Below are 25,599 nucleotides of genomic sequence, written 5' to 3'. Positions count from 1 at the left end.
TCATGGGAGCCGTCAGATATTTTAGGTACTTGTTCTATTCCTTGGCTGTATTGAAGCAATTCCACCAAGATATTGAGAGACTCTGTAGATCCCAGAGGTAAAGCCAGTTTGCCATCTGTTAATCAATATTGATCAAATTAAGTATTTAATTCAGTGATTATCAGGAGGACTCTAGGGGTGGATTTTGCTCTCAAGGATATTGGGCAATGTCTGGGCACATTTTTGGTTGTTATGACTGAAGGTGGGTGTTTGCTACCAGCATCTGGTGGGTGGAGGCCAGGGATGTGACTACTGTATGCAGGGCAGCCACATGCAACAAACAATTATTAGGTTAGCAAAGAATTATTGGACCCAAATGTCTATAGTGCCAGACCTGACATAGCCTGGCCTCACCTAACTGTGAGGGATACAAAACAAGTGAGACTAATTATTTCAGACCTTGAGTAATTTAGAGCCCTAATCCAGAGGCTGGAACAATACACCCATCCATTAGTTGAAATAATTCCACATCCAGAAATATTTACTGAGTACTTATAGTGTGCCAGGGACTCTGCAAGATTTTAGATGGTTTGTAGTTGTGGAGGGCCCTTTTTCCAAGAGGTTTAGAATTTACTGAGTAGGACACCTGTTAAAAAGAAGAAGACACACAAAATTCACTGTGTAATGGGAGAAATCGTATTTGGAAGGGAAAAAAATCACTGTTGCCCTGAGAAAGAATGACAGGAAGAAGTTCTTTAGATTTGGTGATCAGGGCAAGCCTCTCTGAGAACAGGATATTTAAACTGAGAAAGCAAAGGAAGAGAAAGATAAGCAGAGAGAGGCAGGCATGTGCCTCAGGCTCTGAGGGAGGGGCAAGACTTTTGAATTTGAGTGATTTGTGTGGAGGTATGTGCCTGTGTATATAGATTCAGCATAGCCAAGCTAATAAACCTGCTAAGATTTCAGAGAAGGGAGAAATAAATAGAGATGAAAATCACCAGGGAATATCTGGAGGAGGGCATAGGAAGTTGGCTGGGGTGGGGTTGCACAGCAACATTTGGAGAAAGATGTAAGTAGGTCTCATTTTTTTAAAGGGAAATAGAAAAATCTGGACAAGTTGGGCTGAAATAAGACAAGGGAGTCATAAACGTTGACTTTTAGCAGCATGCTTTTAAATGGGCCCTTTCTATTGTGACACTGCATGTGAGTGACCAAAAAAAAAAAAAAAAAAAAGGAAGAATTTTTTGAAAAGTAGGTCCTTCTTTTTAAAGGGATTGGTACAAGCAACTTGGCCTTAAGAGGTCTCTAGGCAAGGAAAAATCACATACTAAAAGCAAGGGCTTGGACCTGGAATGGCCAATGGTGCTATGGAAAAAAATAAAACTTAACTGCTATCATCAACCATCCACTTCATTCACTCAATAAATACGTTTGAGTGCTTTTGATATACTAGACCCTGGGAGCATATTGGTGAGCAAAATCAGAAATGGTTTCAGCTTTCAGGAAGGTTACAGTTTAGTGGGAGAGCCACCACTGAAATAAAAACAAAAATAAGTATTCATGTATAAGTTAAGTGCTAAGAAAATGAATATTTGTCCTTATAAGAACCTATGATTGCAGCCATGGAATTAAAAGATGCTTACTCCTTGGAAGGAAAGTTATGACCAACCTAGACAGCATATTAAAAAGCAGAGACATTACTTTGTCAACAAAGGTCCGTCTAATCAAGGCTATGGTTTTTCCAGTAGTTAGGTATGGATGTGAGAGTTGGACTATAAAGAAAGCTGAGTGCTGAAGAATTGATGCTTTTGAACTGTGGTGTTGGAGAAGACTCTTGAGAGTCCCTTGGACTGCAAGGAGATCCAGCCTGTCCATACTAAGGGAGATCAGTCCTGGGTGTTCATTGGAAGGACTGATGGTGAAGCTGAAACTCCAATACTTTCGCCACCTGATGCAAAGAGCTGACTCATCTGAAAAGACCCTGATGCTGGGAAAGATTGAGGGCAGGAGGAGAAGGGGACGACAGAGGATGAGATGGTTGGATGACATCACCGACTCGATGGACATGGGTTTGGGTGGACTCCGGGAGTTGGTGATGGACAGGGAGGCCTGCCATGCTGCAGTTCATGGGGTCACAAAGAGTCGGACATGACTGAGTGACTGAACTGAACTGAACTGAACCTATGATTAGAGGATTCTCACTGGAGAGTAGTGACAGGGCAGACTTCTCAGAGAAAGTGTTGAGCAAGAGGCAAGTAGAAATTGCCCAGGTGAAGTGGGCTGAAAAGGAAGGGTGCAAAGACTTCTGCTGAGGTATTGGCGTGTGGAGGGAGGAACCGTGCAAGAAAGAAGGGAAGGAACTCCAGTATGAGTGGGATGGAGAGGGATCATGGGAAGTAGGGTGAAATGTGACCGCACTAGTAGGCAAGAGTAGGAAGAAGGAGGGAGGGTCGGCAAGTAGAGTTGGGGTGGGGCATGGGGAGAAGGGGGCAAATATGCACTTTGGAAGATCCAAGAGAAAATACTGTCAAATCATGTAGGAAAATAGTGCAGAAAATCAGGAGAGGGATAGTGCATAGCTTAAGTTCATATTGATGGGAATGCGTTAGTTTGCTCATATTCAAGAAATGCTCAGGGAGTAAATGGTAAGGATTGGGATAAACCAGTAAAAAAATAAAAAATAAATGGGGGAGTTAAGGATAAAAATGATGGGAGAGCCAAGGATAAAGGCTAGATGTCTTGTCTGACAGCAGGGTAGATGATGGTACTCTTCACCCAGAGAGGAATCTCTGAAACAGGACCCATTTTGGGGAAGAATATCACAAGCTCAATTTTAGAAAAGCTGATTTTGAGGTGTGTTTGAGACATCAAGGGGAATTATCAAACGCAGAGTTTGTGCTGCTGATAAGCAACCACTATGCTCCTGCTAAACTAAAAGGTGACACTCTTCAAGCAGCTGCCACGTTGCCCCCATCACAGTTCCATTTTTGTTAATCGGTAGACTTAAAAATGGGTGCATCCCAGCCCCGCCAGCTGGAAGTGCTGCTAACCTGAAACTAAGCAGGGAGCCAAGAGAGTTTAAATCAAAACTCAGTGCTGAGCATGTGTTGAGGGGAGAAAGAAAGTGAAGGATAAGGAATCAGATTTGCCAGGGCAAAGTGGGGGACACTTCCAGGGCACATAATTTGGAAGGAGGGACATTGGGGAGTCTCACATTAGCCATTCATATAAGCCCTGAAGTAGCTGATTAATACTTTGCTGTCTAATGAGCTGATTGAATGATCATATGCTTTGGAAAGGGATCTTCAGAGTTACCTAGATGAATCATGCCTGTTACTGTTGAGCAAATTGGAGTCTGGAGGGGATAAATGACTTTCCAGGTTTGCCTCACTTAGTGACAGTGTGTGGCTACCATCTAACTCAGTCTATTTCCCAGTTGGATTTGGCTTTGGCCCCCAGGATTTTGACTGTGAAGGGAATGACCTGCAACCTTATTTCACTACCTTGAATTTTGAATATAGATGTTGATCAAACAGTCCTGGGCCCCTTTAGTAAAGGAGAACATGTTTTTTGGCTTGTTGCCAGAGCACACTTATAAATCACCCCACTGAAATCCAGAATAGCTCAGATAATGATATGAACCCTAACCACGAATTTAGCAGTCCGTTACGACATTCAACAATTTTAGTTTATCACTATCTCAGGGGGAAGAGAAGCGGAAAACCCAGTACAAGAAACAAGCTAATAAATTTGTTTTTAAAACCCAGCAACTTCTTCTCTCCACCCTCAGCAAATGTTGTAAATTCTGGGCATTTATGATTTGCTGGAGGAAGCGAGCTCAATGTCAGAAGTGTTTTTAATAGCCCTTGATTTACTGTTTAAGTGCTTATTAGGATGATTGATGACAGTGTTTAGAAGCCAATCACAGATCTGGGAGAGGTGGAAAATCATGGCTGTCTTCCTCTTGATTGGCTGTGTGTGGGGGTTGGTTTAGTTTGGTGAGCGCAGGGGCTCAACCTGTATTTCCTTTTCTCTTTGAGTGACAGCTGACTCTTATTTTTCCCTTTTGTCACCTGTGAGAATGTGCGTTTACCACAAGGACGTTTCTTAGGCTTCTGTCCCTCAAATGCCCACTTCCAGGAGTCACCCTGCTGAGTGGTAATAGTGTGGCTTGCTCTGGGGGCTTCACCCTGCCTTCAGGATTTACAGGAAAAATTATCCTTCTGTGTTAAGTCGTGAACTCAGGCCAGACTGGCACTCCATCTCCCATGCCTCAAAGTCCAAAAGCAAACCAGGCAGTGGAAGTAGTAATCGGCTTTGGTTTCCATTTGTTCAGGCCATAATGACTGCCTCACCACGCACACCATCCAACAGGGTGAGCTCTGAAACCTGTCTCTCCTTGATGGAGAGAATTAAGTTGCATTTCACCCTGTGCTCATTTTCCAAATCTCCAGTGTCTGACATCACAGAGAAGGCAGAAGTGGGCTTTTGAGATGTAAATACTGTCACCAGCTACAGGAAACTTCATGAAATCAGTTCTTGAGTCTTTACTCACAAGATGTTTAGATGAAGAATCATTGTATTTCAGTTCCAGCAGCATTTTTCTTCAGTCTAAATCCAGCCACAGTGTTCATCAATTTGTTTAATAATGCCTGGGGAGCCTTTGGTTCCTGTGTTGAATAATGAACGGTCAGAGTGCCCACTGCTTTAAATACTTTGTAAATCTGTGTTCCCTTCTGTGCAGAAGGCAAATTGACAGGAAGGAGACTTTCTTTTTTTCATTCTAAAGAGAATTGGCATAGAGGAATTAGTTTTGGTAATGACACCTGACCGAAGGAAAGATACTTTTGAAATACAGCTCCTGCATATTTTTTTCCTTTCTTTTTCTTTTTTTTAAGTAGCATCGCCTTTGTAACAGAGGTTCGCAGTCTACCAAAATCCTATATAAAGCTTTAGAAAAAATTCAGCAATGCAGGTCCTATACCTGCATGCCTGGCTGGAACCCAGGTATGTATTTTTAAAGCTCATATAGTTCGGTTCTTCTTGTACAACCAGAGCAGAGACCCCTCCCCCACGCTGCACCCCCTGCCACAAAAAAAAAAAAGAAAAAGAATTACATTGCCCCCCCCCCCCCCAAAAAAAGTATGCAGTAGCTCTTTAATTAATGTAATCACATGGAGAGCAGTGGTCCTAAGCTTTTGTGGACTTCCATGCTCTGGGGAGCCTGTTGAAATGCAAATTCAACTCAGAGATTCTGATTCTTGTGGGTCAAGGTGAGGACTGGAATCTATAACAAGATCTGTGCAAGAAGTAAAAAGATCATCTAAGGAGAAAAATTGTCCTGGCTGACTGTCAGTGGTTGCTATTGTATTTTGCTTGATTTTCTTTAGTTTCCTGTTTAATTATTGGGACTGAGAGGATTTGTACATGCTGCTGCTACTAAGTCGCTTCAGTCGTGTCCGACTCTGTGCGACCCCATAGGTGAATTTTATTCCTACTTCTCTCCAGGTTCAGTAGGGACCATCTTACAGTCTGGCCATGGTTAGCTATAAGTGGTGATTCCCAAGAAGGCTTCGTATCTGAGGAGCTTTTGATGTAAACTGATGTCTACCTCCACCAGTGATTCTACTTAAACTGCTCTGGGATGAGGCTCAGACTGGTATTAAAAAAAAAAAAAATTCCTCATAGAATTCTAATGTGCAGCCAGGATTGAAGTCCATTGGCCTAAAGAAAGATACGAAGCCAGAGAATTTCTCAGACTGGCACAGAAATGCAACGTTCTGTAACGCTGAGAGTGCAAGTGGGGTCAGGTCTTGGGGACTGTACTGCCCGATACTGAATTTAGGATCCTGCTTCTCTGATACTATGGCATGAAGCTCATCTATTGATTGAATAGGGCTGAGGCTGTGTGACTGAAAGGAAAAAAAAATGTCAAGAGAAGGAAAAAAGACATTTGCCAGTTTTGTTCTCATTTCTGGACTCTGTGCCAAGGCCCCAGGGCATCCCAGTGTGCCACTGGCTGGGCCACTCTCCCCCATGGAGTCCTTAGGGATGCGTCATCTGGGGATCTGGTGGGCGAAGGAAACTCTTTCTTTGGAAAAGCCAGCTGTTCAGTTGTTGAAGTTAAATCTACAGCAACGAAGAGTTCTTGGGCATCTCCTGAAAATTAGCACCGTCCACTGGCACAGATCTTTACAGCTTACAAAACGCTTTCATGTACATTTTCTCCCTTGACCTTTACAAAACATCTGTGAACTGTACCAAACAAGACAAATGGAACTTAGAGAGTTTAAATGACTCTAAAATGGCAGACAATAATAATATATTGGATGATATTTGGGGGCAATAATTCAAGTCTTATGAGTCCTCTTCCAAATGCAGAAACTATCATCATAGTTGGAACGTGGATAAACACATTTAAAATGTTTGTTTCCAGCACTTATTTTATGAATGCTAAGCAATGATTAACATCCCATGAGATCTATAATTTTCTTGTTATTATCTTAGAGCAGGCCTAAGAAAAATAGTTCAGTTGATTTAAAGAAAAAAAAAAAGAAGCAAAGTAAATAGTAGCATGTGTTGTGGTCCAGAGATCAGGTGGAACCTGGTAGTGACTCACAAATGACCATAGCTGGAGCAGTATTGCTCCAGTCACACTGTCATTGTGTGTGTATACATGTGCAGTAGACAATAGTCGTTTAACAGGTTAAAATTGTGCAGTGTAAATACAGGTGACTTGAGCTTTGTTTACCTTCTGTGGGGAGACACTTGTATTAGCTGATGTTATTCATAATAATTTATCTACATACTGCATACTTCTTACAGTGAGTGGTGAAGATGGGGTATAAACTCGTGTGTGGTTCTCTACGGGGAACACTAAAGAGGGTTTACCCTCTGCCAGGTAACCGACAATCACCTTTCCTGCATCATCTCATTTATGCCTCACACAGACCCTTTACTCAATATTGTCATCAGCTGCATTTTGTATATAAAAAGTCTAAGGCACAGAGTTGTGAAGTAGCTTATCTCAAATGACGCACTGGTAGAAAATAAAGCTCCTCATGTCAAGACCCCAGTTTTCAACTCTGTTCCTCCATTTCTACCATATTGGAGGCCTTTTTCAAATGGGGAGCAAAATCAGATTTAAACTTGGAAGTAGGGGCTACAGAGAACAGAATTATTTAGCATAACCAATTTAGAAAAGTTGTTTTGCTTTGCTAAAGTGAAATGGTATGGCTAAAAAAAAAAAAAAGAAAGAAAAAAATCCCCACTAAGTAGATGGGAGTGAGTAGAAATTGCTAGAGAACTTTTAAAGTCATTTTCCCTGCTGTGATATAAGCATGAATTCCTTCCCACTGTGCCAAGCTCTGGACACTTAACTTTCCCCACAAATCAGCAACTGCATCACAGCAATACCTGCAGATATATTGTGCCGATAGATATTTTTGGGTCTCTGTGTGGGGGAGTGTGTATATGCAGAGATGTCAAGGGAAGGGGACAGAATTTCATGGATTAGAGGGAAAGAAATAGCCACTGGATGTAATAAGTAAGAGAGATGGGGAAACCAGCTTGGGGCTGTATTAATTTTGAAAATGGAACATTATGAGAATGCATAAACATCTCAGGAAGGAAGTGGGATAAAGAAAGGAAGATGTTAACTGGGATAGATAAGCATGCGCCCCTCCTTGTACAGTACTGCCTATACAGTAACTAGAAAAGGCACATCTGTGTGCTGCTTGGCAGAGGTGAAGTGGGGAATGTATGTGTGGATTTCAGAGTGTGTATGATGCTCTTGTCTGGGGGTAACGGATCCCTCTCTCTAACTGTGTGCATGTGAGTCGGCACTTCTCTATCTAATTTTCTATTCCTGAGAATATTGTCTCTCTCTTTCTCTTCTCATCATTTTTTCCCCATCATGCATTCCCCTACTTTATACCTATAGCCACTTTGTAAGGAAAAGATAGTGACTTCTGACAAAAGGAAATGCATTCTTTTCACCCCAGTGAAATCAGTGAGAGTCCTCAGCATGAGATCTATGAATTGAGGGCAAGCCAGGTAGCAAGGCAGCCAGTATAAAATTGAATGCAATCCTCAAAAACCATGTGGTTCTGCAAATTTTCGAAAGGCTGTGTCAGAGCCTTCCTCCCAAACACCAAGGAGGCTAGGATCCTACCCCCAGGGAAGGAAGGGTGGTGAGGGCAAACTACTGAGGCTTGGTGGCTGTGGTGTGCTCTCAAGGAAAAGCTGACTCCAGGAGATGGATAGACTTTTCTTTCAAAGCATCTGAAGGAGCAAGAAAGTCAGGGAAGCCACAAGTACCATGAAGATTAAAAAAACAAAAGAATGAAATGTTGAAAGATGGCAAGACAGGGTTGGGTGATAGAGCCTGAAGGTCCCCGGAGCAGTCTTTAGAGGCGCTCCTAGATGCTGAGATGGTTCTTGAGGTCACCAGTGAACCACCTGGGAGCTGACTAGGGAAGCAGCGCATGCAGCCTGTCTATCTAGGATGGCTTCCACTACCACAAAGGGAGCAGTTGTGTTGTGAGTTCCCTCCCGTGTTCAGGGTGTGCTGTGGCTGGGCCTTGGAGGGGACCCTCACCCACACTGCTGAAGCAGGGATGCTTTCCATGTTATCCACACCAGCCCAGAGAAGGGGCAAAATTGGTCATTGAAATAAAAGAGGATCCATGCTAAGGGCTCCTAGAAGCCCTCAGTATTGATAGGTATGTTACGTTAGCTTCAGATTTAACAGCTAAATTCTCCATAATTGTGTGACTGTGAAATGTCTTAGTACACCTTAGTGGTTAAAAATACTTATCCTGTCTATTAGACATTTCTAAGACTATTGGGAAGTTAGGACAAGGGGCCCTGGCATATGACCACAGATCATAGCCCATGGAACTGTTTAGCTGACAATACTGGGGAGAATGCAAATATTTGAATGTGACTCTGTATGTGACTGTGTGTGTGTGTGTGTGTATGTAAACTGCCATGCTGGATGTGGAGGCGGGAGGGTAGAGGTACAAATACATAGAGAGACATATAAGTACATGCATATAAATCATGGGTTTCTGACCACGAAAGGGAGACCTACAGCTAGAGAAAGTGGTTCAATAAGAACTCAAAGCAACATATGCTGAGAGTCAAATGATGGGTACATTCAAGCTTTCAGGGGAACAATAATGATCAGTGTCTAGTTCAGCTTTGCTGGGAGATTTGGAAGCAGAACTGTCCTTACAGTGTGGGTAGTGTGTATATATGTAGCATAATCTTTTTTGACTTTATTCATAATACCATTATTTTAATTTTTAGCAAATGGGTATACCTTTATTACTATTCAGATTATCAGAGTAACATTTACTTTTTAAATATTAGAAAATTGAAAACATGTGCAATCCACTGTAATCCCAGCACCCTCAGATAAATACTTTTATTATGTGCATATATATTCTTCTTTATTTCTATGGGTGTAGACACAAATAGAGTTTAATCATAATACATTTGATCTATTACCTTTGTTTTTTCTCAGATCAGTATATACTAATCACATTTCCATGTCACAAAAAATCAATTTACCTCATTATTTTAATATTCTATGATATTTATTTAATGGATATATCAAGCAATGCTTATACCAACACCATCATCATTGGATACTAGGTTCCTTCTGATGTGTTACTGTTGTGTGTAATACCAGGATAAAATCCTTTGACCTGGCAGTTTCACTGCTGGGAAATAATGAGGAAATATTGTACACTTTCACTCAAAATGGTGTGAACAATTGCTCTATGGAATTGTTTCAGTGAATGTACACCTACAGAAAGTCATCTCAGTAACTGTTTCCCCATACACCTTACAGAAATGGTTATTACCATTTCTTTTCAATCTTTGTCTGCTGGCTTGGAAATAGGGCACAGAGAAGTAGCATTTGGGGTCTATATGACCTTCATAGTGTCTGGAGGCTGATTCTTTTCTATTATAGCAAGTTGGTCACTTGGCACATCCCTCTGTTAGGTTCAACCCCTTCCCCAGCACGTCATAGCAGAACACTGTGCACTCTGTTAATTAGAGTTACTTTGGGGCCCAAGCAGAACATTGAATTTCTGGTTTTTATTTAAACTAGACTCACCTGCTGTTATCACTTACGGTTGTTGAACCTACCTATTTCCCCGAAGGAGGGGAAAGTGTTGATATGAGATAGCTGAGACTGGGGTTTTAAGAGGATAGAAATTGACTTGGGGATAACATCAGAGATAGTGCAGAGTTTTCAGTAGATTACAGAAAGGACTGACAGTAAATTGAGAATGTTTTTAAAGCATTCTAGAGCTTCCTAACTCTAAAATTCAGTATTTCCAGAACTGATGTAGACTTGGCTGACTTGTGTTACAATTCAGTCTTTCAACATGTACATGCACTGACACTTATATTACAGAGGGAGAAAGTGAGAATCAGAGAAGTGAAGTGATTTGATCAGAGTTACACAATGAAGTATTGGAAAAACAAAGTCCTGAAATACTAGGCTTATTTATTCTTTCTTCCATTTTTCTTGATAACTGACAATTTCAATTATAAAATTACTTGGAATGAAAATAGCATATTTTTAAATAATTTGCAAATTATCCTTAAACCATAACCTTTTAAGGGAGAGAGGGAGACAGGGAAAAAGGACTAGTAGTTTGTTAACTTTTAATAATCTTGTCCCACATTTCTGATGAGGTTTTAAGATTTTTCTTTATTATATTTTGATTATATTTAATTTTTTAGAAATGTATTTGTCCTAGGCTTTCAAATATTCTTCTGTCAAATTGAATAGAGGGCTTTATATATTGTTTAAACACTATGTATTTTTTCCTTCTCTAATTTTATTTTTCTAATAATAAAATCATCAGATTCATAGATTAAAGCTCACATTAATGTTTCCCTAAGAAGCAACTCCTGAATTTATTGAACAATTTTCATCTTTTTCTTTTTTCTCTTCTCCAAGTCTTTCTTTTGTCTTTAATTTTTATTATTTTCTTCTTCCTGCTTTTGTAAGTATTGTGGTTATTTTGCTACCTTATTAGATTTAATATATATATTTTTACTTTCACTTCAGTTATTAAAACATTTTTTTTTGCTTGTTCAATAAGTTTATTATTGTCTTACCTGAAAAATCTTGATAGAAAATTGTGGTTTGGTTTAACTCTCGGCAGCTCGTTCCTGAGCTCTAAGGAAGCTTGCCTTCTTCTGAGCTACCGGATCTTTCTTCTGGGCAAGTGACATTTTGGGACGGTTCCACCTCTTCTTTTTAACTTCTTTCTTAGGCTTCTTCTTATACACTGGATTCTCTCATATCGCAGCATGAGCTTTCTTATACATCTCCTCCATCATGTCTGGAGTTACGTTGTTCTTTATGCACTGAGAGAATTGTTTCTTGTAAGCATCTTCGTCTTCTTCAATCAGGTAACGCATGTAGTCTGCAAGTTCTGTCCCATGATGTGCTTTCGGTGCACATCGGCCCTGAATTCTTTGCTTTCTGAATCACAACCAGGGAACTGTTTGGTACTGTGAGGGATAGACAAGTCTCCATCGACAGCTCCCTTTAGGGCCCCAAAAACTTTATTCCCGGTAGTAGTTCTGGCAAGTCCTGCATCCAAGTAACAGGTGAAGGCACCAGGTTGACCATCAATACTTTCCACATTGTATTCATCTCCAGTCACTTCGACTTGGCCTTCATAAATTTTGTCCATACCAAACCTATTAAGAAGCCTGCGGGCCAGCAGCAGGCCAGTACAATATGCTGCAGCATAATTTGTCAGGCCAACCTTCACACCATATTTTGGGAGTTCGTGAGCATAAGCTGCACAAACTATCATATCTCCTTCTATACGGGCATAAGCAATCTGACAAATGATATCTCTGTTCGTTACACGAACAATCATTCTGTATTTATGTGTGTTGTACTTATTTTTGTCTTGGATAACCAATCGTTTCCGAGCATAGTAGTCAGTTTTGCCCTCTCCCCTTCTTCTGAATTTCACTTGGTATCTCTTGAAGTAGGCCTTGTTCTTGACAACTTTCACAAACCCCATCCTGCGGAACAGAACCCCGATTCCGTGGCTTGTCACAGAGCTGCAGCCAATTATTAAAACATTTTGAGTTTAAACATTTGCTTAGTTAAGCTGTGTTATATCACATCTTTTGATAGTAGTATTTGCATTTTCATTATTTTCTAATTAGTCTCTAATTGACATTTTTATTTGCTCTTTCACTCAGTAATTCTTTTTGGAAAGTGTTTCTGATTTCTTATTGTAATACTACTATTATTTAATAATTTGTTTAATCTAATTTTACTTCTTGAAGTTAACAAATAATGTGGCTCAGTAAAAAATCGTGGAGCCTGGCTTTCCTTCTTATTCTAGATCAGATGTCTAAATATAGGTTGACCTTTCTATCACATAGACCCATGTCCCATTTATGGGAAACTTAGGTAGGATTTCTCCAAACTTGGCCAGGTTTAGCAGTAACTTTACTTTCCTAATTCTATGGCTGTTCATCTTTCTCTGATTTCATGGGTTTTTCCAAGGAAGGGGAGGAAGATCTGGATGCCATTAGAACCCCGAAGTTATGTCAAGAACAGTAAATGATCTATTTCAAGTCTCAGTGTAAGTACCCAGGCTATGTGCCCTCCACTCGCCACCAGCTCAGGGATGTAATTTTTCTAACCACTAACCCTGAGCTCCCCTGGTGGCTCAGAGAGTAAAGAATCTGCCTGCAGTGCAGGAGACCCGAGTTCAATCCCTGGGCTGGAAAGACCCCCTGGAGAAGGAAATGGCAACCCACTCCAGTATTCTTGCCTGGAGGAGTCCATGGACAGAGGAGCCTGGTAGGCTATAGTCCATGGGGTCACAAAGAGTGAGACATGAGTGAGTGACTAACATTTTCATTTTCAACCATGTGTATCTTTGATGCATTCTTCTCTTGGCACTTTGTACTTTTCATCTTCCTGTTGACATATGGATCCCCTTTCCTCTAAGCTTCTAGAGGTTGTCTGGTTCTTACATGTCTTGATATTGTTATTGCTCAGTTACTAAGTCATGTCTGACTCCTTGCTGTTCCATGACCATATTGACTGAAGCATGCCAGCCTTCTCTGTCCTTCATCATCTCCTCCAGTTTGTTCAAATTCATGTTCAGTGAGTCAGTGATGCCATCCAACGATCTCACCCTCTGTCTCCCGCTTCTCCTCCTGGTCTCAATCTTTCCAAGCATCAGAGTATTTTCCAGTGAGTCAGCTCTTTGCATCAGGTGGCCAAAGTATTGAAGCTTCAGCATCAGCCCTTCCAATGAATATTCAGGACCAATTTCCTTTAGGATTGACTGGTTTAATTTCCTTGCTGTCCAAGGGACTTTCAGTAGTCTTCTCCAGAAACACAACTTGAAAGCATCAGTTCTTTGGTGCGTAGCCTTCTTTATGGTCCAGCTCTCACATCTGTACATGACTGCTGAAAAAAAGAAACAGCTTTAAAAAAAAAAAAGAAACAGCTTTGACTATATGGACCTTTGTTGGCAAAGTGATGTCTTTGCTTTTTTAATATACTGTTTCGGTTTGCATAGTTTTTCTTCCCAGGAGCAAGTGTCTTTTAATTTCATGGCTGCAGTCACCATCCACAGTGATTTTGAAGCCCAAGAAAATAAAATCTGTCAGTTTCCACTTTTTCCCCATCTGTTTGCCATGAAGTCATGGGGCTAGATGCCATGATCTTAGTTTTTGAATGTTGAGTTTTAAGCCAATTTTTTCACTCGCCTCTTTCACTCTCATCAGGTGGCTCTTTAGTTCCTCTTTGCTTTCTGCCATTAGAATGGTGTCGTCTGCATATCAGAGGTTGTTGATATTTCTCTCAGCAATCTTGATTCCAGCTTGTGATTCTAAGTAGGCATTTCCCATGATGTACTCTATAGAAGTTAAATAAGCAAGGTAACAGTATACAGCCTTGATGTACTGCTTTCCTAATTTTGATCCAGTCCGTTGTCCCATGTCCAAGTTCTAACTGTTGCTTCTTGACATGCATACAGGTTTCTCAGGAGACAGGTATGGTGGTTTGGTATTCCCATCTCTTTAAGAATTTTCCATATACCTAAACATACGCCATGCACACAAAAAGCACCAAATAAAAGTTACTGTTTTTTAATTGAAGTATATTTGATTTACAATATCATGTTAATTTCAGGTGTGCAACAAAGTAATTCAGTTACATATGTATTTTTTTCAAGTTATTTCCACCATAGGTTATTAGAAAATATTAGAGTGAATGTTGAGACCAAACTCAAATTTTAAATTGATGCAAATCTTGATTGAAAAATTTTGTGACTACCTATGATACAGGTGGGACTAGGCAGAGCTATATCTCTACTGATTGGAGAATTTCCCTGCTGTCAACTATTGGAATTATTCCAGAGAAGTTTGAAGGAGTTGGATAACATCCATGATTCTAGTTGCAAATACATGAATTAGGCAATGTCAATTAACTTTTCTCTAAACTAAGTGATTCTTTGTTCACTTAGAGCTGAGAGTCTTGGTTTCTAGACTCTGAGTCAGGGTTGGGGAAAGAAGGGTGATTTTTCTTAATTTTACATAGCAAATAATAGCAACGATGCAAAGCCACAGTAGTAAACAGGAAAATGAAACTATCTATCCCTATGTGTTTAGCCAGGGATATAAATTATTAGAATTGCACATATCTCCAGTCCAGTTCTGAAACAAAATCAAACAAATAAAGAAAGGAAGCCTTTTCCCAAGCTAATGAGAAATCTCATAGTAAGTAGGATTTGATTTCTTTGTCCAACTGAGAATGTTGTTATTAATGTAATTTAAAGGTAATTAAAAATGCATTTGGTTTAGTTGTTTTCCCTTCAAAATCTTTACTCTTCCTTGTCGCTGACAAAGTCCTGCTGAGTCAGTTTGATCTTCCAAAATAAACACTGTTCATTAATTTAGAGAATTTTAGGCAAAACTGTTAAGAAATGATGGTGTGGGAAGTCAACACAGAGCCAAATCGCAACAGGGTTGTCTTGGATAGTATATACATACATTTTTTTTTTAAACAGTTATTCCGCTGCAACTCTTGGAGATGACAAGGAGCATCCAGGACTCTTAGTGAACCTCATCTTTCTCAATGCAGGGAAGCAGTTCATTACCAGCTGTATAGGCTTGGCTTTGCTGCTTCTTACTCTTGACAGTCGCCACCCTAATTGAAATTGCAGAAATAAAGGCCTTTAGAGGGGTGCATGAACACTTAGAATTAGCACATGCCTAATAGCCACAGGACTTTCCAGTGGTGAATGTTTTGACTGGAAACATAGAAGAGGAAAGGGGCATGAACCACCCAGATCTGAAGGATTAACTAGACAAAAGGAGCACCATATAAATTTGTATTTTTGTTTCACTTGCTAAGATTTATTCTTGATTCAATGCTTGGGATCTCATTAGGCAGGAATAACCACCCATAGATTCACTTCCGAGGCACAGCCAGTCAATATTTTTAAATAACTTCTCATAAACATAAAAATTGTGTGTGTATATTACAGAAAGTTTGGAAATTTCGAACATGTAAATAACAAAAATATATAACTCATAATCCCATTACCAATTATAATACTTATGAATCACTCACTATTTTCCTCCTGTCTTTTTTCTAGGTTTACTAGCATTAAAAAGCAAGTTCATGCCATATATAAAACCATAAAACCTTCATCTTTTTAATTTTTATAATTTTTCATGTCAGTCCTAGTTTTCAAAACCTCATATTTTAATGTTTACCCTATGTATTGTAACATATGGTTGATTAGTAGTTTTTTTTCTTTTTTTTTGGTTGGCATTTAGGTGATTTCTTCTTAATTGGCCATTATAAATAATACTGTGGTGATTTTCAGGATATATTTTTATTGTATATATATGTGGGTGTTTTATATGTATTCTTAAGGTAAATCTGTAAGGAAAGAAAGATACTGGATTAAAGGTTAGGGACTATTTTAAAAACTACTGCAAAAAAAAATTATAGGGTCTATATTAAGACTTCTATTATAAAAGCCTGAATTAATTTTCAAACATGTTCTACAAATTTATACTCCCACTGACATTATGCCAATTGCCTATATTACTAAATTTGCACAAGCATTGCACATTATCTTATTTTAATCTTTGCTTATTTTTTTGAATTCTTGGTGTAGCTTTGCTTGCTTAGGGAGTTGAACATTTTAATGTGTTCTCCTTCCCATCTTTCATGTAGATGCATTTCTCTCTCTTACATGCCTTTCTACTTTGACCGGTTTTCATTAAGCAATTTATAGAAATATATTCTGCCTTGAGTGTTACATTGGACTGCTCTCTAGTCATTATGTATTAATCCCTCAGATCCTGGATGATCACTGTGATGGCAACATTGTTCCTGCCTACTCTCTTGGGTGATGCCTACATTTGGCCCTATTGCTCTCTTAAGGAGAGAATTTAGCTTTCAACTCTAATGCGTTGCTTGCTCAGCCATTTTAGGTGCTGGCTATAACATCTCCATGGGTCACCCTTTTGGGCAGAGGGCAACATCAGCAACTGATGTGTGAATTTTTTTTTTTTTTATGTGTGAACTTTTTAATTAAACATGCTCAAGTGTTAGTCACTCAGCCATATCTAACTCTTTGCAACTGTAGCCCACCAGGCTCCTCTGTCCATCGAACTCTCCAGGCAAGAATACTGGAGTGGGTTACCATTCTCTTCTCCAGGGCATCGTCCCCACCCAAGGATGGAACCTAGGTCTCCTGCATTGCAGGTGGGTTCTTTAAATCTGAGCCATGCTCAAGGGACCAGCAAAAGAACTGAGCAGGTGGGGAAAGATCCCAGGCAACCCCTTAAGGTAGACGATCCCTTCAAAGACACGTGGGGAAAGATCCCAGGCAACCCCTTAAGATAGACTATCCCTTCAAAGACATGCTCTGCACTTAATGGAAGTTTAACCTGTCTGTTCCTCAGTTTCCTCATATGTATAATAAGGACAATATCAATTTCTACTTCATAGAGTTATATAATGGTTTTTAAACTTAAAAAATAATTAGTATCAGATACTGTCTTACTTAGTTCCCCCAGAGACAGATTCTGACAATAGGGTTCTAGTACATAATTTATTTACAGATGATTCCTGTAAACAAAATTTGGAGGGTAGGGAAGCGAGTCAGGTATAGAAAGTCATCCAATAAAAGATACATTATCCAGCCAGTCAACACTGTGGGTGAATGAAACTTAATCTTATTGGGGAGCCTGGGAGTCAGTGTAAAACTGCCACCCCTGAGGTGTCCTATATAAGGAGTGAGGGAATTAGATTATTTGTATACCAAGTCTTATAAGTCATTGATTGAGGGCTGCTGCGTTGGGGTGGGAGGGGTTCATCCTCTGGCACCTTTTGCCCACCTCTGTGATCATTGGTGGGGGAGGGGGACTCCTGCCACCAGGGCAAAGCCACAGGCAGTTGGAAGTAGGGCCATTAGTACATTATAGTGGTGAGGCCACGGAGACGTGGGGAGAGGACCAGCAGCTTTGGTACTGTTCCAACCCCAGAGAAACTAAAGACCCCTGGAGAGTTTATAACCTGAACATCGCTGTGAGCATCATGCTCAAAGCAAGCTGTACTTGTGATTTTAGTTCTAGTATTCAAGACACTGTTGCCAGACACAGTGAAAGCCACTGAGAATATAATTACTAAGATATAGTTTCTGAACTCAAGTCGCTCACAGTCTGGTTATTAGAAACAAAGGAGTAAGTCAACAAAAACTATAATATATGCATGCTGTTTCAAATTCAAGAAAAGGTGCAATGAAAATTCATAGGTGAGACAACTGTGAGAACTCTTGAGGGAAAGCCATGACTATTGACTGTTTGGTTTGTGGGGAGGTGGGGAGTGGTTCTGGTTAGAGATGACTTTTTAGCTTCTTTGTGGATATGAGTAGATGATATAACTTTGCAAAGAGGGAAGGGATGGGCGTCCTAGGGTGAAAAATCTACATAATATGATGGGAATAGTGAATGAGAATGGCTTAACCTAGGATTTAAAGTAGTACTGCATACCTGGAAGGAAGGAGTCACTTAGTCAAGTAGTAATTTTTGAGTCTAGAGAGCCGTCCTGGTGCCAGGTCATGAAAGACCTTGTGAAGGTAGTTGTGGGGACCTTGTGGGAGTTGGGGTGGGGGGCAAAGATTTTTACACAGAGAGCTCTTTGGTAAATACTTCCAGTGTGGAAATGTCATTTTGGGGAACAAGGAGACCAATTTAGAGGCAACTGTAGAAGTTTTAGCAAAAAAAAGATAGTAAGCCCTGGTGAAAATGAAAGTCACTCAGTTGTGTCCAACTCTTTGTGACCCCCATGGAATTCTCTAGGCCAGAATACCAGAGTGGGTAGCTTTTCACTCCTCCAGGGGATCTTCCCAACCCAGGCAGAATGGATTTAAGTAACAGTAAAGGGAATCAGATGGTAAAGCATCCACCTACAATGCAGGAGACCTGGGTTTGATCCCTGGGTAGGGAAGATCCCCTGGAGGAGGGCATGGCAATCCACTCCAGTGCTCTTGCCTGGAGAATCCCATGCGCAGAGAAGCCTGGTGGGCCACAGTCCATGGGGTCACTTAGAGTCAGACACTACTGAGCGACTAACACACAAAGGAAATCAAAAGGAAGTGAGGTAGGCCTTGAGAGTTGGCAGTAAGATGAGTGAAATGAATTAGCCCTGGATAATTTTCAGAATTTCAGACTAGGGAACTGACTGCATGGCTACACTACTCATCCTGTAGATATGTTGGACACAGAGATTGACAGTTTAGGGATGGGAGAACTGAAAGATGTAATAGGATAGTCAGTTCAATTCAGTTGTTCAGTCATGTCTGACTCTTTGCAACCTCATGGACTGCAGAACGCCAGGCTTCCCTGTCTGTCACCAGCTCACAGAGCTTACTCAAGCTTTTGTCCATTGAGTCGCTGATGCCATCCAACCACCTTATCCTCTGTCGTCCCCTTCTCCTCCCACCTTCAATCTTTCTCAGCATCAGGTCTTTTCCAATGAGTCAGTTCTTCACATCAGGTGGCCAAAGTGTTGGAGTTTCACCTTCAGCATCAGACCTTCCAATGAATATTCAGGACTGATTGCCTTTAGGATTGACTGGTTGGATCTCCTTGCTGTCCAAGGACTCTCAAGAGTCTTCTCCAACACCACAGTTCAAAAGCATTAATTCTTCAGCACTCAGCTTTCTTTATAGTTCAACTCTCACATCCATGCATGACTACTGGAAAAACCATCACTCTGACTACACAGACCTTTGTTGGCAAAGTAATGTCTCTACTTTTTAATAGGCTGTCTAGGTTGGTCATAACTTTTCTTCGAAGGAGCAAGTGTCTTTTAATTTCATGGCAGCAGTCGCCATCTGCAGTGATTTTGGAGCCCCCCAAAATAAAGTCTCTCACTGTTTCCACTGTTTCCCCATCTATTTGCCACAAAGTGATGGGGCCAGATGCCATGATCTTAAGTTTTCTGAATGTTGAGTTTTAAGCCAGCGTTTTCACTCTCCTCTCTCACTTTCTTCCAGAGGTTCTTTAGTAATAGGACAGGGTAGTACTTATTTTTCTTTCTTAGGCCTCTACCATTCCTTCCTTCCTTCTTTTCTCATTAGTGCCTAGTTGGATCCTCAGCCCCAGTAGAACATATTTCACTTTTCTTGCCAAACCCAGATTGTTAAATACCGGGGGCTCAGTGTGTAAATAATACAGGAAATTTCATGGCTGCCTCTTGGGTGTCAACTGAAAGGAAGAGCAAATGGCTTGGGATAGGTTGGTTTTTAACTACTACAGAAAAACAAACAAAGATGATTTGGTCCTGAATTTCCATCCCAGCAGTACCACTACCTACAAGTAGGAGTATACTACCCAGAGAGATTGTTGTGAGAATTGAATGACATAAGAAGTAAAAAGCTGTCTGACTTCCCTTTTAGCTTCCCTGGTAGCCCGCAATGCAGGAGACCTGTGATCAATTCCTGGATTGGGAAGATCCCCTGGAGAAAGGCATGGCAACCCACTCCAGTATTCTTGCTTAGAGAATCCCCCTGGACAGAGGAGCCTGGTGGGCTACAGTCCATGGGGTTGCAAAGAGTTGGACACGACTGAGCGTCTGACACACACACACACGAACTCGTGAGGACTGTGCAATTACAAAAGCAAGTAGTTCATAAATTAAGGCAAATAAATTAATAATAAGCCAGCATTGCCCTGATCAGAGGAGCCAAGACCATACAGTGGGTCCCTTAACTATGAACTGGGGAGAGAATACAAATAATTGTGCTTTAAGTTTGGTGGGGAAAAAAAGTAATAATAATAAAGGTAAAGGTGGTAATGGGTGGCTTAGAAGAGAGCAAGAAACCACCAGCATGATAAATATTAATAAATTCAGGAGCCATTTTGTAGGGAGAAAGGAAGGGAAAGGAAAGAATAAGAAGCATGATGTAATCAGGCTAGCAGCCTCGTGTATTTTTCACTCCCCCACAAGTCTGGCTGTGGCTCCTGTCACCACACCACCTGCCTCTCAGCAGCGTAACCTAGATCTGCACCCTGAGAACCCCCTCCCCCGCACATGCGGAAAAACTTTATCTTCTAATCAGTGTTAATGGCCATTTGTTTAACAGTGGGACAGCGGCTTCCTGTGCCAACGGGGTTTTGGAATGGTTGGTCTCTCATGAATAAACAGAGGAAGAAGATTGTGGATGTGGGCAATTAACTAGTTTTGAATCTACCTGTGAAACTCCTGTATAGAAAGCCCAACAGAAGGACAGAAATCCTGCTGAAGAAATTAGCTGTCAGACATCTAATTAGGTGGGAGGATGATTAGCAGGCTCGGTGCTGTAGGTGGGTTTATTTTAATAGTGTTTGGGACATAGTTGGGCAGAAGTGCAGCTGATCAGCATGGATTTAAAGAAATCTGAAGAGCAACAAGACGAGTAGAAGTACAGACATGGAGACATTTTCAGAACTTTTCTATCAAGGAACTGAGGCAGTGAGAGGCTTTCAGAGTGCTCTGGGCGCTTGTTGAGATGGTGGCCACGGCATTGCTCTCTTGAAGTTACCTGCATGTATGGTCGGGCCCCTCAAGGCTGCCATTCTCTTGTTCTCTGTACATCCCCTGCCTGCCCAGTACCTGCTTCACCTATACCCTATTCACAGGACCGACCTCCCAACATACTTGCCCCAGGCCCCAGCCAGCGATTGTTCTTATCAAAGATAGTAACTGATGAGCCAAGCTTACATCAATTCCCAAATAACTGGCAGTTCCCCCCAGCCACTGTCCGGGAGTGAAGACTGCCTCTGTGTCCTGTCCGCGGTCCACTGCGCTCGGTGGGGTGGTGGGGTGTTGCTCCAGGACCTTGCTTTCACCATGCAAGATCCCCCATCCATGAAACCTCTGATGTCTCTGTTGCTGCCTCCGGGCTCTTTCTTGGGTCTTGGGTGGACAAAGATAGACCTTGCAGGCCTGTGGGGTACAGCCTAACAGTATGCAAATAAACCAAGTAAACAATATGCCAAGTACTTCGATAGGGTTGAAATCCCAGCTAAGGAATAAGTGGTGGCCAAGCCAGCACCAGAGAACTGGAAGCAGGAACTTCAGTGACCGTCAGGTCAGGATACTGATAGCAAATGACCAAATTCTGGATGTTTCTTCCAATCTTTTGTTTCTTACTTAAAGTCAAAATCCTGGGCTAGTGTGTCCCACTGTCTGAGCTTTGGCTGCTAGATTCCCTCTTTGGCTCTACAGAGTGGAGAGAAGAAGATTCTGAGCACCTTTGGATTCTACTACTTCTTGAAAGTCGCTCAGTCCTGTCTGACTCTTTGAGACCCCATGGACTATGCAGTCCATGGAATTCTCTAGGCCAGAATACTAGAGTGGGTAGCCTTTCCCTTCTCCAGGACTGAATCCTACAGAGAGAAGTAAACAGCTGTGTGAAGCACCCAACCCAAGATTCTCCTCAGTGGCGGAGAGTTAATGTCCTACAAGGGAATTTGGATGTTGTGAAGGAGAAGTGAACTTTGAGGCATGCACACAGCCACAGAGGCAAATTTCCAGTGTGGAAGTGGTATGGAGATAGTAGAAAAGTGTAATCATAAAAAATTATGTTTTTATGATAGGACTGTCAAATATTAAGATTTCAGACCAGGGGGTTAAAGAATGGACAAGGTGCATCCTTTTTTATGCGGGACATAGCTTAAGGGTAAACTGAAAGAAGGTCGAGAAAAGCAACAGCAGATTATTTATGGGCAATCAAATATCCTCAGAGCCTTCTGACATTTCTGGGCTCGGTAACATAAATTAAAATAGTATTTGGGGCATGAACATTGGAAATAGATTGGGAAGGGTGTCAGAATATTTCACCTCTCTCCATAAACTCCAAAACACAAGTCCAGTTCTATAATCTGTTTTGGGTGCTTTAGGTGGGAAAAGTTTCCCAAGAATGAGCATCTACATTGTCTGCAAAGTTTATCTTTTTTTAAACCTTGTGGTTAAAAAAAAAAAAAAAAAGCACAATATAAAATTTAACCATTTATAGGTACATAGTTTATTAAATATTTTTACATTGTGTTAAATATATTCACATTGCTCTAAAGCAGATCTCCAAAACTTTTTCTTCCTGCATATATGAAGCTCTACACCCATTAGACAAAGATCACCCTTTCCTCTTCACCACAACCTTTGGTAACCACCACTCTACTTGCTCTTTCTATGAATTTGACTATGTCAGATTCCTCAAGTAAAAGGAATCATATAATATCTGTCTTTTTGTGACTAGCTTATGTTACTTAATGTCCTCAAGGTTCATCCATGTTGTAGCATGTGACACAATTTCCTTTCTTTTCCATTGAATATATAACTAACTCACATTTGTTCATTTATTTATCCATTGATGGACATTTAGATTGCTTCCAACACTTTGGTGTTGTGAATAGTGCTATTACAGACATGAGTGTGCAAATATCTTCTGAGACTGCTTTCAATTATGTTGACTTTATATGCAAAAGTGGGCTAGCAGGATCATTGTAGTCATCGATCATGACAGTTTTATATAATTGCTTTTAAATTATCATGGTAATTCTATCTTCAATTTTTTTAAGTAACTGCCATACTGTTTTCTATAGTGGTTATACCGTTTTATAACCCCACCTGTAGTGTACAAGGTTTGCAATTTCTTCACTTCTTTGTCAGCTTCATGTTTATCTTTTAAGGAAAAACTCCTCTAACTGGGGAAGAATTAGTATCTGGAGTAGGTGGGATCCCTAAAATGCTGTTTTCCACCATTTCTTGGGAGTCCCCAGAGGTTTCAAAACCCCTGCTGAGAAGAGACGGGGCAGAAAAAGCCCATGAGCGACTTAAGGGAGGTAAGCAAGTGATCATCTAACTTTGGGGTAAAGTAAGGTGAGTGAAGTCTAAAAGCTCGACTAGACCAAGTTTACCTGGGTATCCCTGTCAGGAATGCTCCCAGATGTCATAATATGTTGTCCTAATAGACAGCATCTATTATGGAAAAAACTAATATGATGGGATACTTACAAAAGAAAGTACACGGAGCTGCTAGCAGCCGTAGGAAGCACAGAGTCTGATTATCCCCGTTTTATGGGTTGAGAGAGCTGAGGTTTGTGGGAAAACAGCTTACCCAAAATTACACTGAGTGTTTTGTTTCTGAATCCAGCCAGATCTCTTAGCTTTTCCTCTAGGGTTTGGGATTCTTATAACATGAGAGAATAACCAGTCACTGTCTGTCTTAATCTGTTTAGAAAACTTTGTCTTGCTGGTATTACACATATCAAAACTAGGTATAACTATGTTTGAAACTGAAGAGCAACTGCTTTTCTTGGTGGAAAATGTCCAGTTGACATCTCCCTCAGTTTCTCTTCTTCCTTTGTAGGCTACACAGGTTTGTTCCATATCATCATCTCTGTGATCTCATCTTGGAGTTTTCTTCAGAGTTGCTGCAGTCAGTCTTTTTTTTTTCTTTTAATGAACCATAGTTGATTTACAATGTGTTAATTTCTTCTGTACAGCAAATAGATTCAGTTACATTAAACATAAACTTTTTTTGCATTCTTTTCCATTATGGTTTATCACAGGATATTGAATATAGTCCCCTATGCTATACAGTAGGACCTTGTTTATCAGTCATGGGGTTATTTTTGAAAGCCTATTTCTTTCAGGACCTGGCCAAAGATCACCACATCTCATTGAATAAAGATGGTCTCTCCAGCCCATATAATGTCTCAGAATGTTCTCAGTGTGGGTTGGAACTAGTGACTTAAAAGAAAAGTCTCCTACACAGGGCATAGAACAGCACCTGTCTTCTTCCTCCACCTTCACCACATAAGCCTTCTCAATCTCTCTACATGCACACAGCACACATACACACCAACTCCCCACATGCTGGCAGATTTTCCCAATTTTCTATTTATTAAGTTACATTAACTGTGAAAATAAAATGTGTCACATGATCAAATGTTGCTAGATAAATATGAATTTGCCACCTGCTGCTTCACTCCTGCCCTTCTGGAAAATAAAAGGGATTGAATTTGCTGAGAAGTTCCTCTGACTTTATTTTTTTTTTCCCCCTTAAAGAAGCTCCATATGCAGGGAGAAAGAGCTCTAGCTGTAGTAAGTAGTCAAAAATCCATCTCTGTTATTAATGAAGAACTTCTATGTAAATAAAAGCTCCATTTTATAAGACAAACTTCCTGTTTACTTGCAAACTCATGTTTTATATCAGAGCTGATGGTGTATTTCAACCTCATGCTGCTGTCCTGAAGAGCTGGGAAGATCATTATACATTTTTGCAGACTATGAAGTGTTGAATAAAAATGTTTATCATTTGAGCTAAACTCTCCCTTTGCTCTCCTTTTTCTTATTATTTTCCACTCATATATATATATATATATGCATATATATATATTATTTTCCTCTGTAAATCTTTTAGGGGGGAAAAAAGGAAATTATCTTTGCTGGTCCTTTGAAATTATCTGCACTTATTTTCTACTTATTTTTCACTTGATTAGCTGTAGCATGTTGACAATAGCATCTTTTAATTTTAAAGCTGTTTTGGGGTGTTTGCATCTTTGAATGTGAAAGATTATATTGCTTTAGTTTATTTCATTCATTCCATAAATAATTATTAAGTGTAGTGTGTGCTAGGCACTGTGCTAGATGCAGATAGTAAATTAATGATCAGGAGTATACCTATCCCTTGCCTTCAGGGAGCTTTTAGGCAAAAGGAGGAGGAAAAAATATAGATAAGTAGCTTTAAATGAATTTAGTATTATAAAATCTGAGCTGAACTACATATTTAGATCAAAAGAAGGATTTTTCATTTGTTTTATTGATTTTATACGTTATAATTTTTAAAAGTACTTATTGAAATGTAACCAGATTTGATATCTGACAGCAAAAACTTTACCCTTTGAACCAGGCTCTGAGAAAATGGAAAAAGAAAGCTCTATCCTTTGGTGAGAGGAGGGGAAATGGCAGTTGATAAAGTTTTCAAATGAGTCCTTCTTCCCTTGTGATTCTATTGAGAGAGTTTTTGAAAT

The 25,599-nt window shown here is 40.3% G+C and overlaps 1 protein-coding gene and 1 pseudogene across 6 annotated transcripts in view; one reads left to right on the top strand and one right to left on the bottom strand.

The window, feature by feature from the left end:
• Positions 1-25,599, top strand: part of SORCS1 (sortilin related VPS10 domain containing receptor 1) — a 571,188-nt gene that overhangs the window by 260,729 nt on the left and 284,860 nt on the right. The window lies entirely within an intron of this gene.
• LOC122709299 lies at positions 11,086-12,091 on the bottom strand (annotated as a pseudogene). Its single transcript, XR_006345466.1, has one exon. The product of XR_006345466.1 is annotated as a 60S ribosomal protein L5-like (transcript).

The sequence above is a fragment of the Cervus elaphus genome, chromosome 15, assembly GCF_910594005.1.
Source record: "Cervus elaphus chromosome 15, mCerEla1.1, whole genome shotgun sequence".
Taxonomy (NCBI): Eukaryota; Metazoa; Chordata; class Mammalia; order Artiodactyla; family Cervidae; genus Cervus; species Cervus elaphus.
This window is presented reverse-complemented; position numbering and strand designations above follow the sequence as displayed.